The 14,576-nt window shown below is 35.8% G+C and overlaps 1 long non-coding RNA gene across 3 annotated transcripts in view; it reads right to left on the bottom strand.

Annotated features, from left to right (window-relative positions):
• The window catches only part of LOC118016982, a 139,797-nt gene that overhangs the window by 50,220 nt on the left and 75,001 nt on the right, over positions 1-14,576 (bottom strand). For all 3 annotated transcript variants that reach the window (XR_004680998.1, XR_004680999.1, XR_004681000.1), the window contains exons 6-9: positions 12,242-12,416; positions 7,645-7,804; positions 7,113-7,164; positions 6,293-6,376 (exon numbers count right to left, since the gene is read on the bottom strand). This is a non-coding gene — a long non-coding RNA (uncharacterized LOC118016982). The remainder of the gene's footprint in view (positions 1-6,292; positions 6,377-7,112; positions 7,165-7,644; positions 7,805-12,241; positions 12,417-14,576) is intronic.

The following is a 14,576-nucleotide window of genomic DNA, read 5'->3' as shown; positions in this document are numbered from 1 at the left end:
AAAGAAAGAAAGAAAGAAAGAAAGAAAGAAAGAAAGAAAGAAAGAAAGAAAGAAGACATAGTTTTGTAGATTAAATTGTTAAACTGCTTTCCTTGATATACTTTCTGACTGGAAAATTCAGTAAATGGAAGTAAAAAAAAAGCTAGCATGACAGCATTCTAACAATCCACATATAAAAAATTCCTCCTTTTACTCATCTTCTCTCATTTTATACCATTCCATCCTCCTCTACATCCAATCTCAAACAGAGACACATCTGTAGGGATGAGTGTCAACTGCTCTGCAGATATAACCCAGACAGGAAAGATCATCAAGGTGGAACAACAGAGAAAAAAGAAAATAGGGAGTTTGATTCTGTTTTAGCTCTCCCTACTCCTATGCCAGCTCCCTGTCTACACAAAAGCCTCTAAGAAAGATTTCCTCAGCCAAGTGGACAAATACAGCAACCTCAGAGAAAATTAAGGAAGGTTCCATTGGGCTCCATTCTGTTTGTCTAGGGTATCCTTCAGGGAAGAATTATGATAAGCAATATTGACAATAAAAAAGTAAAATAAAACAGAATATCACTTCTGTATAAAAAAAACTATAGAAAACTGAGTAGAACTAGAGGTCACACAAGAGAATGAAATAACTGGATAAAGGGAGGGTACCCTTCCCACCTTCCTCTCCACTTGGCTTAAGCCCATTCAACTTCTGGTGCCTGGGGATGGGGAACAGGGTGGGGATGGACACTTAGGAGAATGGAAGTCTACTGTTTTGATCAAATAAATTCATCTTTTCTGATCTGATACTCCTAGAAAACAAAAATCACTCCCACCATGAGTGTAGAGAATCCCCACGATCATAATGCCAACTCACACATTACATTCTCTACCCTACACTGGCAACATAACTATATAGAGAGGAACAGAGTTTACAGGTAAGTGGAAGAAAGATAAAATTCATAAATGATAAGCAAGAATTCAAAACCATCAGCATACCAGGAGAATCCATAAATTGCATCTCTCTGCAGCAAGACAGATCCCCAAAATTAGTCAGTGACAGGGAGAACATACACAAAGTTATAATAAAATTCCAATATTAAATTCTTATAAAAAGAAGCATAAAACTTATATGTCTTGGGACTTTTCAAGCAAAGGTCAACATTTGAATTGTAGGGAATTGCTCTTTTAGGCTTTTATTTTACCTGAGCCAAATTTGTCCACACTTAGGAAGAGTACATTGCTCTGAAAGAGCACATACTCCTACTCTCCAGGATTAGTGATAAATAACTAAAACATCTGCAGGGAAAAAAATTATTAAATCACTTAATATTAATGCTCATTGGATAGCAAATTTGAGGGCTCAAGTTAATTGAGCATTGACCAATAAACTTCTTTAGAGGTGTCAAATACATAACCCCAAATTAGAAGGATTATTTCATAGCTTTATCTCCACAAAAGTGATCAGTTTCAAATATAAGTATTATCCCTCAAACTAGAATATTCCAGTGTTTTTTTTTTCCAGTGTTTTTTTTATAAAGGACCCATATAAATGGATTTCAGAAACTATCTTTCACTTATAACATCATTGGATATGCTTTTTCACTTTTGCTGGGTTTTCACTTTTACATATAAAAATGACATAAATGTCTACAGTGAAAGAGATGTCTCCATTTAAATAAATGTGCTGATTACTAGCAACTTACACTAAAAGGAGAGAATTTTAATTTTGTTGTTTTTAAAAAAAGAAATAATTTTATAGCCTTCATCACATATATCCAAAACAAAAATGAACCATTTACAAGTACTAAGCATTATTAGCACCTTAAAATATAAGTGATTCTGCTACAATGTCAGCAGGTTACTATTGAAAAGCAATTCATTATCTAATTTGTCTTTGGCTACATAAGAGACATGAACATGTAGAAGACATGCAGGCCTAGGCATTTTAGATTAGATAACACCTGACCTACCTTGAGAGAGAAAAATAGTAAAAACCTGTTAAAGTCTCTGCTGTTTTAATTAGAGATGTGGTATCATGAAATACTTAATGCTTTCTTTCCTGCTGCTGGAAAAACACCTGCTCCTCGCCCATTATCTGATCTTGTCAGTGCCCAAATAGTGAAGATCTAATGTTCACTGTCAAATGGCATTCTCAGTAGTACATCTCAACTAAACTCTACATACAGAATGATGGCTTCATAGAGGAATAATGATCCAAATAATCCTAGTAATAACCTTGCTTTGGAAGCAAAATGTTTGCAAACTTTCCTATTAAATGTAGTTTTGTCACACCTGTGTAGCCTTGCCAAAGGCATGCTGAGATCTCAATAGTGGGCCAACATGAAAAATGAAGTAAACTGGAATTGTGTTGAGCCAAGCCTAAGAAAATTAATTTAGCTGTAGGTCCAGCCATCAAGGAACCAAAACGGTATGCCTAAGAGAGCATCACAATCTCAGAAGTAATCCTGACTGGTGTTTTTGTACAGGAATCTACACAGCCGGGAAGCATGCCAGAGCTCATGCTTTGCAGGAGAGACTGGTAGAGAAATGGCAAGAGCTATCAAACAGGTAAGCATTTGGCCAAGGGGTCTGGGGCTTGTGGCAGAACCCTGTTCCAGCAAATAGAGCTGAATGACACTGGAAAAGTAAACACAGTCATGAGAAGGCACAATTAGATCAGGAGATATGGCTGCAGCTTTGTAGGCAGTGGACTGCTCAAGCCCAAGCCAGTCCAAGTATCAGACTGACTCAGAACAATAAGGCTAGTGCCAAGTTTCCCCACCGGCAAAGATGTAGTTTATATTTCTTTTCCCGTGTTAGTTCCCTTTAGCTCAAAACTGGACAGAAACGAGCCTATAAGTTTAAAGTTTTCAATGTCTAAAGTTAAATGAGGCTAGAGAAGGTGTGAATCTACCTTTATGTGGTCATTTACGTATTTTTTCTATCCAACACACACAGAAATCACTGAACACACACACACACACATACACACGCACACCACAGACATGAACACACTTTTGTTAATACAGTATGAATGATTTTCTTAAGTCTGTATTTTACAAAGGTCCAAATATATTGCTGACTGCCAAGTCTTCTTAATTTATAACAACAAATAAATCTTACTTAAGATTAGGAAAACCACATTAAGTTTATGATCTTTGACATTCAAGCATATTGTTTAAAATGTTCAAAAAATGATGAACTTTACTTAGAGATGAGTTTCAGGGTATACTTCATCACAGATTATGAAAATCAGTGGAAAGTGTACAGTTGTAAAATAAACCAGTGGGAATATACAGATTTCCAATTCTGGGTTCCCTAATTTTAAGCTCTTTATATCCTGATTTATCAAATGCAAACTTTGAACTTCTCCAGTTGAAATATTTCTTAAATTCTAATATAGAAGGATTTATGTATACTCCCCATTGTTTCATTTACTTAGAAAGCAGATTGAAAGAACAATGATGCTGGATTTCAGATGTCTGGAGGAAATACTGCACACGTGACATCTGTTTTCCCTGGAGATTTGACACACATTTGCTTTAATGTACTAGTGTGTTCCTCATTACCTTAGAAGCTATATGCTAAAAACAGGAGTGTGTTTCAGTTTTCAAGGAAAAGAAAAAAATTTTAAATCCCAAAGCCCTTCTCTCTGATGAACAATAAATTAGGGTTAAGCTTTCAAAAAAGAAAAAATGCAAATGATCATGTTTCTAAATGGCCCAACTTTTTAAAGATTATGTGTAAGTCTTCCATAAGCCTTCCATACATGTTAGTTTTTCTTGTTATTGAAGAATTATCCAGAGCCAGAAAGAACATGTCTTTGAAAATCAACAGCTAAAAGAAATAAGATCTGCATCTCTAAATAGCCTGAGTCACCAATTTAAGATGTTTGAGGTACTAATCCTCTGGAAAATTATTTGGCCTCCAGAAGCAGTGAATTGTTAAACATCTTTGGTGGATACCCTGGAGTTTTGCCATAAACTGACACATGAAGATCCATGCCGAACACAGAATGCCACTATTCCACACTATACCAGCTGGCTTGTAACATCTACATCTCTGTATAATTTCCCTTAATAAAAAACATATAACATATTCAAAACACTTCCATGATTCCCATTCAGTTGTTCAACCAATTTGAAAATTGAGGAATATTTCCCCCTCAGATCACCTAAACTTAAAAGCTTTTGTAAGGTTCCTTCAGAGTGAAGGAACACAATTCAGAATGATAGCATGAAGAATAAAATGTATTCTTGAAGTTCACATATCACATGGGTAGATGAGATAAAATCTTTTTCTTCCACTATATCTGTCCTTTGCCTGAGATGACCACATCAAATGATCAGATGTTACTCTGCAGCATGAGAACTAGATGGAGCAATGAAATCAAGTGTCTCGAATCATTTCCTAAGTCCAGACTATGATAATAAACATCTCTTGAAAGGTCTAAGCCAGACCCATTAGTGAACATGAGCTGTCTCACATCAGCTGAAAGGAAAACTGTCTCCTGACATTAAAGAGCAATTGGTATCAACATTTGCTTTCTCCTGGCACCATCTTTAGAATCTTGGATTCAGACCTTTGACTCATGCATCCTGATGCACTTAAATAAAACTAAAAAGACTTCAATATACCCCACTCAGTGAACTGAAGTAAATAAGTGAATTGATTTAGTGAATTGCATCCATACCCTTAATTAAATACATTTCACAACTTAATTTGGAGAATTAGAATTAATTTTGCATTTATTATAGTGGCTTTTCCATTAAAAATAGAGACACCAAGGAGGTCAGATTGAGTTAGGGATAAAGGTTAGAAGGTCCTATTAAAAAGACTAATAAAAAGTGATTTAAATGTCACCATTTCCCTGCCAAAATGTATACGTGATATTTTTAGTTTGACATGAAAACTCCATCCTTGTTTGTTGGTGTTCAATTCTGAACATAAATTCTACAGTCTTCAGAAAGAGATGATATGTGTGTATTTAACAGCTAAAACACTGACAGGATTGGAAACCAAAATCTTCTGTTTATCCAAAGGTTAGATAGAGTATATTCAGCCACAATATGAATGTAGATTACCTACATGAGCTTGCCAACAACAATCTTTAGGATAGAACAGTAATTTAATGTGTACCTTAGCCAGACACCCAGCAGAGAGAGCTGACCAAGTCTAGCTGACTGAGGCAAGTAATCATTAGCAAATATCTCTGCTAAGATGAGATTTAATAGTTTTTATGGTCTATATCTCTACTGGTTTGAATTTTTCAAAGCCTCAGAAACTACAAAAATATTAAAGTGAGAAGTCTTTATTGATTAAAAGAATAAAACAAATTGATTAACAGATTGGTGGATGACTGCATGTATAGATGGATAGATGAATTTTCAAAGACTTTAATTTATAATATAGTTTTTATTTAAATAAAAAACCAAAGTACTTTACTTCCTTTTTATAATATCTGGTTTGAAATTGTATCCAGCAGGTTGAAGACAGCTGAGGGAGCAATTGGGGAAATTTTTCCTTAAGAGACTATAATGACACAATTCATTTTCCATATATTACAGATATTATCATGGAAGATAAATTGAAGAGATTCCAAGAAAGAGAAAGAAGTCATGATTTAGGTATTAATTCTTCAGTCAAGAAGTTTACCCTCAGAAGTCTCCATTTGTTTACATTTTTTACAAAACTATATTTCAAACATCTTGGCTGGATATATGCACTTCATCAGAACAAGTAACTAGTTCATGATTAGCTAGATTCTCCATACACCAGGATCATCTCCAGTTGTAAATTAAGTACCAGTGGAAGTCAAATCAGCAGAGTATAATTTATTAAGCTACTGCTGTGTTAATGCAACCTCCAAAGGTAGCTCATTTACTATCCAGGATTTGATTAGCCCCTAGAAAAACCTGGTTCATTTTATTCAGATAACGCTATTTCAAACCATAAATTTCACAAACTGACCCTCAGAGACAAAATACCTGTGAATTTAAGTATTCTGTAATTTACAGAATTAAGAATTCTATAAAATTCTAACTCATTCATTTTCCATCCACATTGACACCTTGCTAGTTGTACAGGGAGTTATAAAATATGTAATCCTGCTATTTTTCAAAGATAAGTTAGGCAATATCCCGGGGAGGCATATTTTGCTCAGGAATCCTTACACCATTATGATACTACCCAATATGTTATGGCAATTGTAATACTTTGTAGACCAGTGGAAAATATATCTAAAAATAACTGTGCCATTTCTGAGCAAAAGCAGAAGTAATTGATGTTTCCTAGAAAAATGATCCCACCTGGCTTTGTAGAAGAGCAGCATGAGTGTTTCAGTGACAGGTAGATCCAGAACAGAGCTTTGTCCTCAATATCATTCCGATTCTCTGAAACCCCAAAGCAAGGTTCATAGAGATTCTTTAGAATGCTCCACTTGAAAGCCAGATTACACTATTTAAGTGGCCTATGGAGTTCTGTATTAAAGGCTCCCTGCTGCTCAGGCATTTTTCCCATTATAATATATTGCTGTGGATTTAACACTGTAGATGTTCTAGCATTTAACTAATATGGCTCAAAAGGTTGTCATTGGGGACGCTTCTAAATTGTATCACTGCAAATAAACCTTGCTACAGAAAGAACTGCTTATTTAGCAAAGACATTTTATGGCATATTTGCATAAAAATACTACTTCTGTCTTTCAAGTTCATCTGTAACACTGCTGCTGAGCAGAAGAGCATTAGATGTGTTACGAACACAAGCGACTTTGGCAGCAAGCTAATTTGTAAATGCATGTTGCAAACTTTAAGTGCACCACAATGCCCTAACTTATACCCTGCCTAACTCGGAGATGTTTGCATAATAGAAAAAGAGTATCGAAAATACTTATTACTCAGCTCTTCCATTTAGCTTAGGGGAAATTGGTAATCAACCACTGGATGTTAGTCCCCTGTCATATGTGGCCTACAAAGCTAGTGAATGAAGCAATTCAAGGCAAGGCAGTTTCCAGAGGAGAATGAAATATTGGCCACATGGTTAGATTGTTTGAAGAGATGTTTTTTAGCCCTCTTCTAACACCAACCAACAGTGAATATGAAAGCAGACATGAGAACGAAAGGTATTTACCAAGCCTTGTCATGTCCTCTTGATCTCAGTTGAAGGCTCATGCTTGCTGGTACTGCAGAACATGAAAACAGCTTAGACTCAGAGAAGCCTGGGTTCAACATCTGTCTTAATGTATGTGCTATGTGCTCTTAGACAAGTTGTTTGACCTAAGACTCAATTTCCTCATATTTTTTGAAATGTGTATAACATACTGACTTTGGTGGTTAAGAAAATTTAACAGCCTTTTCAGTTAGATAAGGCAGGTACTTTTACCTACATTCTGTAGATAGGAAAATTAAAGCTCAATGAATTTAAGAGAATCTGTACAAATTTAAGAATTTGTAAAATGTCACATATATAGATAATAGCAGAGCTGGGTACAAAATCCAAGATGTTGGCCCCTGACTTAAAGGTATTTCTGTTCCAATATGTAGGATTCTCAATTTTCCTAGATTTTGCTGGGTGTTCTGACCTCACAGATGTACACATAAGCTATTTTCATTTTTAAGCCAAACAAATCTTTATTTATTAAAAAGTGAAGAAAAAACAAAACCTTAAACAGCTAGTCAGGTTGAAACTTCACATTTGCTTTTTTGAAAGTCTGTCCACAGGTCTCCTAAACTGTTCCTACTTTTCACAGATTCTTCCTTTATTTCAACTCTGAACTCAAAAGATACAAGGCTTCCACTTCTCTCTGAGATTCCAGCAGTGTCCTGTGATATAAGGAAATTGGGGACAAAGGAGGCCATTTGTAAGTATAAGCCAGCTATGGATTGAATGTTGACTGGGCACGTCCCTCGCTGCTTACTATAACTTTTTTTTCTCTATTGAATTAATATGATCATTGCAAAAAATTAGATTACAATATGGTCATAACAAAATATATGCCTACAAATTAATTTATTTATATATTCAGAGAGTATTTTAAGTTAGAACTTATTCATGTCCTTGGACAATATACCATACTATGTAATTTATGTATTTATTTCTTTTATTCTCTCATATCTCACTAAAAATAAAATGCAGGAATGTGTAACTATTGTCACCATTTTATTCCCAATTTTAGAAAAAGTTTCTAAGACATAGACATGTATTAAATATTTGTTAAATGAATGAATGCATCCCTCAATCAAATACATACCTTAAATGGGAATATGAATTCCATCTGATACCAACCCAACCATTTTTGCATTGCATCATCCTTTCTCACCTATTTAAAGTGAATTTCTCACCTGTTTAAGGTGCAATTTCCCCTTCTTTTTCCTGCATCATCAATGTATTACACTATCAAATTCTTCCCATCCACTTACAGCTATGCATTAGTATCTATCAACTTGAAAAAAAAAAAAAAACAACAACCTTGACACCATAGCTCCCTCCAGCTGTATCTTCACTTGTCTGCTCCCTTTACATGAAATCTTTTTTAAAAAGTTGCCTCTACTTCCTGAATCCACTTCTTCCCTTTTCAATATTTCTTGACACACATGCCTGAAACTAGAATTGCTTTTGTTAATGTCATCAGTGATCTCCATGTTGTCAAAGCTAATGGCCACTATGGTTTTGAAACACTTTCTTCACTTGACTCTTAGGATACCATTTGCCTTTCATTCTCCTCCTCTCCCACTGGTACGTATTTATCTTTCTAACCTTGAATCACTGGTATGTCCCAGGGCTGTCTTCAACACTCTGCTTCCATCCTCTATTGACACTTACCATCTAGGTAATCTCATTCAATGGCTTTAGATATCATCTATATGTTAATGACTCTAATTTTAATCTCTATCACTGTTCTCTCTCTTAAACTGCAGACTCATATATCCAATGCTTATTTCACATGTTCACTTGAATGCCTGAAAAACACCTTAAATTTAGCATGCCCAAATGCAAACTCTTGGTTCCTTGTCCACCCCCAAAATCTATACTTCCCCCAATGTTCTTCATTTCAGAAAAGGGCACCTCCATGATTTCGGTTGTTTATGCCATAAAGCTTACTGTCATCACAGGCTCCTCTCTTTTCTCTCACACTCCACATTCAATCCATCAGTAAATCCCATAAGTCCTAGCTTCAACATATATTCTTAACCAACTATTTCTTAATACTTCTAACACCATAGTTGAAATCACTATCATCTGTCACCTATACGACTAAAATGGGCTTCTAAATGAGTCTCTGTGTTTCTTTTTTTTAAGATTTTATTTATTTATTTGAGAGAGAGAGAGAGAGAGAGAGAGAGAGAGTGGGGGGAGGGGTAGAGGGAGACAGAGACTCCCAAGCAGACTCTGTGCACTGAGTGCAGAGCCCAATGCAGGGCGCAATCTCACGACCCTGAGATCATGACCTGAGCTGAAATCAAGAATCAGACACCTAACAAACTGAGCCACCTAGGCACCACAGTCTCTATGTTTCTAGCCATGCCACTCTTACAGTCTCTTCTCAATACAGTATTCAACAATCTTTATAAAACATAACTTAAATCATGTCAGGGGGACCTGGGTGGCTCAGTCAGTTAAGTGTCTGCCTTCAGCTCAAGTCATGATCCCAGTGTCCTGGGATTGAGCCCCACATCAGGCTCCCTGCTCAGCCCGGAGTCTGCTTCTCCCTCTCCTTCACCTTCTGCCCTTCCCCCAGCTCATGCTCATTCTCTCTCTCTCAAATAAATAAATAAAATCTTAAGGAAAAAAGAAACATAAATTAGATCATGTCAAAACTTTGTTGAAAACCATCCATTAGCTTCTGAAATCACTCAGAATGAGACCCAAAGTCTTAACCACAGTATACAAGACCCAAATCGTCTCCTCCAACCTACTGCACAAATTCTCTAATTTCATCTATCATTCTCCTATGAATTATGATCCAGTTAACACTAGACTCCTGAATATTCCTCAAATATTCCAAGTACCACCCCCCACCTCATTGCAATCATATTTTCCTTTGCCTAGAAAATGCTCCCTCAAAATGTCTAGTTGGGTTTCTCTATCACGTCCTCAAGTTCTGTGCTCAAATCAGACACTAGGTGAGAAGGTTTCATTGACCATTCCATACAAAATAATGTCCTACCCCCCTAACTCTATATATCTTTATCCTTCCTTCACAGCATTCATCACTAGCTAACATATATTATTTGTTTATTGCCTTTTTCTCTGCTTTAGAACATGAGCTCCAAGACAGCAGAAAAATTATCTGTTGTGTGTATTGCTGTATCCCAGTCTTGAGACAGTTCCTGATACATGGTTGATGCTTAATAAATATCTATTGTGGGCGCCTGGGTGGCTCAGTTGGTTAAGCGACTGCCTTCGGCTCAGGTCATGATCCTGGAGTCCCGGGATCGAGTCCCGCATCGGGCTCCCTGCTCGGCGGGGAGTCTGCTTCTCCCTCTGACCCTCCTCCCTCTCATGCTCTCTGTCTCTCATGCTCTCTGTCTCAAATAAATAAATAAAATCTTTAAAAATAAATAAATAAATAAATAAATAAATAAATAAATATCTATTGAGTCAGCTGAATGACTCCCTTAACTATGAAAAAATAGGGTGAGGAGAAACCATTGTCTCAGAAAAAGTTATACTAGGACCTTCCATGGCCAAATAAAGTAGAAAAACACAGGCTTAAATAAAATTAACTTCTCTGACTAGAGGGCTTCTCGAAAGGGGAATAGGATAAAGTATAGCATATGCCAAATGTATGAAATTACGAAAACCTTTATAAGGGAGATTTCATGAGACTATCTACTTTCTGGGGAACACACTGGAGAAATGCTGCCAAATTTAAACTGTATAGAATAGAATATATTATGCAAGAAAGTTTTATTAATGACTTGATTGTATACTAGTACCTTTTGAGAGAGTTAGACATGGTACCAGAATTTGTACAAAATAATTTATTCAGTGAAAAATATTTCATTTAAAAAAAAGAAAGAAAAAGAAAAAATATTTTATTTTAATTCTGTAGGTGTGGAAAAAGATATTTTTAAGCTCCTAAAGATGAGGCGGACATAAGTTATTCAATTTACAAAGTCCCTTATTTCATTTCATAGGAACTCTATAAGATATGTATTGGTATCAGTGAGGTCATATGATACATGTCTTTCTCTGATTGACTTATTTCGCTCAGGATAATACCCTCCAGTTTCATCCACGTCATTGCAAATGGCAAAATTTCATTCCTTTTTATGGCTGCATAATATTCCATTGGCGTGAGGAATTCTTAATCTCAGGAAACAAACTGAGGGTTGCTGGAGTGGTGGGGGGTGGGAGGGATGGGGTGGCTGGTGATAGACATTGGGGAGGGTATGTGCTATGGTGAGCGCTGTGAATTGTGCAAGACTGTTGAATCACAGACCTGTACCTCTGAAACAAATAATACATTATATGTTTAAAAAAGAAGAAGAAGAAGAAGATAGCAGGAAGGGAAAAATGAGGGGGCAGAAATCGGAGGGGGAGACGAACCACTGGAGACTATGGACTCTGAGAAACAAACTGAGGGTGCCAGAGGGAAGGGGGTGGGGGGATGGGTTAGCCTGGTGATGGGTATTAAGGAGGGCATGTACTGCACGGAGCACTGGGTGTTATGCTCAATGAGTCATGGAACACTGTATCAAAAACTAATGATGTAATGTATGGTGATTAACATAACATAATAATAATTAAAAAAAAGATATGTATTGGTTTCTCTACTTTTTATATGAAGGAAACAAAACCTAGGGTGTTTAAGTGACTTCCTCAAAAAATTAATGATAGAACCAGAGTTTGAACCTAGGTCATTCCAGTGCCCCAAATCCCAGAATGTATTCCTCCTCCCCTCCCTTCTTTCCTCCCTTCCTTCTTTCACTTCTTTCTCATTCATGATGCCTCTCTAAAATTCAAAATCAATCAAAAATCACCAGTCTCCCCCTACAAAGGTTTAGTTTTTCTATTATGGGAGAAATACTCTATTCTAGAAATCAACAAATTTTGTACAGATCCCATGAAAAATGGGTCCCATTTTGCATTTTAGTGATCCATTATTTTTATGGACCACCCTGCACTTCCTATACTCTCCCCAGGCTCTTTTTATTTCATGGGAGCAAAAATTTCTTCTCTTAAAACAAAAGCTTCATTTAAAAGGAAATTAACTATTATTTAAAGGGCAGCTTAAATGCCATTTCAAATCATACCTTATTTCTGTACATCCAAGGCATTCCTCATAGAATGTAAACTATTTTTAAATGGTCATTTTTTTTCCAGTCCCTGTTTCCGTCGGTTGTGTGGTAAGCAGGAAAGCAAAGACTTCATGCAGATGTACTCAGTTACCACTTGAGACCAGTATTTTTCATTCTCATTTTAATTCTCCTTTATAACCACACAAAGAGTTATTCAAATTTGGAAGGTATGGCTGATTAAGAACTTATATAAACTCAAACAAATTGCTCAAAAGAAGAAACTAAATTAATCTCTTCTTATGCCTTTATTTTTGTCAGTTGCCTTTAAAACTGATTATGATTTTGCTATTTCATAACCAAATAGCCCTCTGCCTTAAATACAGGTTCTCTTCCCTAAGTTGAGCTTTAAAATATTACTGCTGTATTAAATACTGACTGTACAAGTTTAACTAAATAATACTTACCACCTAGCAAACTGAGAAATCTAAATGTTATTAGGATAAATGATGGTATGCCAACTTTGTGGATTCATTCTCTAGTAAATTTCAATTTTCATTTCATCTTATAACATCAGATCAATGTTTCTATTTAGAATTTTAAATCCACAAATATTAAATTCATTCATTCATTCATTCATTCATTCATTCATCAGTAATGAGAAAATGCGAATTTAAATAATAAGATACCATTTTTATGTCAGGCAATGAAAGTCTTAACTCATGCCACTGTGGTGATCATTTTCCAATATATAAGCATATCAAATCAACACAACACACACCTTAAACTTATACAATGTTATATGTCAATTATATCTCAATAAAGCGGGGTGGGGGGCAACGGTGGGAAATGAGATACCAGAATTCAGTTCTTGGTAAGGGCCCTATTCTGGCTTACAAGCAGCCAGCATCTGGCTGTGTGCTCACATGACCTCTTTGTTCTCCAGGGAAGAGCAAGAGCTCTTTTATCTATTCCTCTTCCTAAAAGGGCACTAATCCCATAATGGGGACCCCACCTTCATGACTTAATCTAACCCTAAATACCTCCAAAGACCCCATCTCCCAACACCAACACATTGTGGGTTAGGGCTTCAACATGATTTGGAAAGGAAGGGAACACAAACATTCAGGCCATAACATCGGTAAAGGACAACTTTATATATATGTCCATAGAGACATGAACATGCATAACCCCTGTGGTACTACTTATACTACCAAAATAGATTTAACTATACATAAGTACTTCTTAAAAAAAAAAAAAAAAAGCCTGGATGGCTCAGTTGTTAAGTGTCTGCCTTTGGCTCAGGTCATAATGCCAGGGTCCTAGGATTGAGACCCGCATTAGGCTCCCTGCTCAGCGGGAAGCCTGCTTCTCCCTCTCCCACTCGCCCTGCTTGTGTTCTCTCTCTCACTGTGTCAAATAAATAAATAAAATCTTTAAAAATAATAATAATAATACTGAATGAAAAAGGAAGGTAAAAAAAGGATAAATGTAGTGATGTAACTAAGGTTAAACCCTTCAAAACAGAAAAGCTATAAATTATTTATGGTACATATACATATATGAGATAAAAATGAACTAGAAAGATGCACACCAAGTTCATAAAAGACAGTTCCTGTGGAGGCAGGAAGAGTAGAATGAGACTGAAACTGGTAATGAATGGAGAAGAGAGATAACAAAATTTTAACAATTGTCAGTTATGAAAATGGGTATTCTACTATTCTATGTATTTTTCTGAAACATTTACATTTTTTAATTTTTAAAACAAATTACTAGAATCCTACATCCTACATCCTAACTACACTTGGGTTCAGGAGGTTGGAGTAGTTCATCTTATCTTTGTCATGGTTATGATAAATGGGGTATGTATTTGCAGAATAACCGTAATTGTTTAACAAGACTGGTAATCATACATTGGACATTCCAATGAAATATTTACCCAGTTTTGATGTTGATAAGACATTTATATATATAGATCTTGTGAAAATGTATATTATAATATGCTAAGGCCACTAGTTGGCATTAGTAATGTATTACATGATTGAATTAATTGCAATATGGGTAAAAAGTAGTGTAATCACATCCAATACTGAGAAACCTAAGGAAAGTTTCTAGTGTTACTGGAAGACGGAAAATATTATTTAAAGACAATGTAAGCATGAATTCTAAACCCAAATTAACAATGAATTTAGCCATTTGAGTTTCAAAACATGATTGAGATCAGGAATATTTCGCAGAAAACGTGTGCAGAATAAGGGAAGAAGTAGAAAAATATGGATGCATATGGAGGAATAATGCTCCTTTCTAAAAACTCCAACTAACCTCATGGTAAATATATTGAACCTGTTTCTCT

Source organism: Mirounga leonina, unplaced genomic scaffold (assembly GCF_011800145.1).
Source record: "Mirounga leonina isolate KUSES-001 unplaced genomic scaffold, KU_Mleo_1.0 Mir_168, whole genome shotgun sequence".
NCBI classification, from domain to species: Eukaryota; Metazoa; Chordata; class Mammalia; order Carnivora; family Phocidae; genus Mirounga; species Mirounga leonina.
This window is presented reverse-complemented; position numbering and strand designations above follow the sequence as displayed.